At 28.3% G+C, this 1607-nt stretch overlaps 1 pseudogene; it reads right to left on the bottom strand.

Moving 5' to 3' along the window:
• Positions 1–1607, bottom strand: part of LOC117178682 — a 9591-nt pseudogene that overhangs the window by 4301 nt on the left and 3683 nt on the right.

Below are 1607 nucleotides of genomic sequence, written 5' to 3' on the forward strand. Positions count from 1 at the left end.
TTGGAAAACAAATTAAGAGAAGTAAACAGCTTAAAATAACAAGATAAGATTAAAGTTATCATTTTCTTGTTGTTGTTGTCGAGATCGGACGGTGCGAAAAACTTCACCGGTTAAATTATCAAATCAGTAAGTCGCCTTGCCATGTTTTGGATAGATAAGACCTTTTTCGACGATGCGATCGCACTCTTTAACTCACAATCAGCTCGCCAAAATAACACTCGAATACTCGATATTACCTCTCATCATCAGTCTTTAGTCAGAGCTTCATCGAGCTCGTTTGAATCAGTATATTAATTCTGAGTGCCGTATTTGTTGAATTTACAAGAAATTACATTGGAATCCAATAAATGTGCAACCAAATTCCAAACTCCAATTTTCATCAAAGTATAACATAGTATTTTGGAATTCGTACATATTAATTCTACCATATAATTTTTGGTCAATACTTATTTCCTGATTGTAAGTAAAATTTCTTTTTGCGTAAAATTTCTTAACGCGGTAATTGGTAGATATTGTATACATGCCCTCGCCATTTTTCAAAAAACGCAAAGAAATTGAAAGTACTCTATTTTACAGCTCTTTACAAGCCCTATCTAAAGAAACGATAAAAAATTATTTTCATCAAATATGACGTGGGTATAAGCATTTTTCAAAAAATTAATATTTTTTTTCAAATTTTCATACACCTGAAAACTTTAATGGCAATAATATATTGTACAGAAAATATTTGTTTTTTTACGTAGACACTGGAAATTTTCCAGATTTTCTTGTTCGAAAAAAATGTTTTTTTTACCCTACATTTTTGAAAAATATTTTTCCGAAGAAAAAGCTCAACAATTTTTACTGTATTCACTTCAAAAAGCAAACCTTTTCTCGTCGATACATTCTTGTCTATCATTTAAATTTACGGAGATTTTGAAAATTTGAAACAAAATGTCAATTTTTTGAAAAAATGTTCATACTCACATCGTATTTGACGAAAATAATTTTTTAATTAATGATTTAGATATAGCTTATAAAGAGTTATAAAATGCAATACTTCAAATTTTTATGTGGTCTTTTTCCAGAATTGGTGAGGGATCAAAGATGGACAAAAAATTTTGGAATTTTCCATATTTAATTATCGTTTGAATAAATTAGAAATGAAATCGATACGTAATTGTCAGTGTAATGTTGACTATAATGATATTAAAAATTATTGCCTGACTTTGTAAAAAAATATTCAAATTAATGCGCTTCGGATTTCACCGTGTAAAAAACAAATAATAATTATTATTTCTAGGTATTGGGAAAATGACTATCAATCCTATAAATGTTATACAATTATTATTATTATCTTTTCAAGCTATGAATATACAAGAAAGTCCCATTACTAAAGATGAAATTGCTTTGAAGGATAATATAGAAAAACTATTACTTGATTGTATAAATAACACAGTTGAGACGATGGGCGCATACTTTGAATGAAGTCATTGGCTACAAAATTTTAAAAAGGTTCACAGAATAGTCAGCAGAAAGATAAATAAATTCGTAACAAAAAAGACTGTTGAAGGGAGAAAATATTTACAAAAAGCAGCTGATGATTTTGTTTCAGATGTGAAAAAAAT

The sequence above is a fragment of the Belonocnema kinseyi genome, chromosome 8 (genome assembly GCF_010883055.1).
Source record: "Belonocnema kinseyi isolate 2016_QV_RU_SX_M_011 chromosome 8, B_treatae_v1, whole genome shotgun sequence".
Lineage (NCBI taxonomy): Eukaryota > Metazoa > Arthropoda > Insecta > Hymenoptera > Cynipidae > Belonocnema > Belonocnema kinseyi.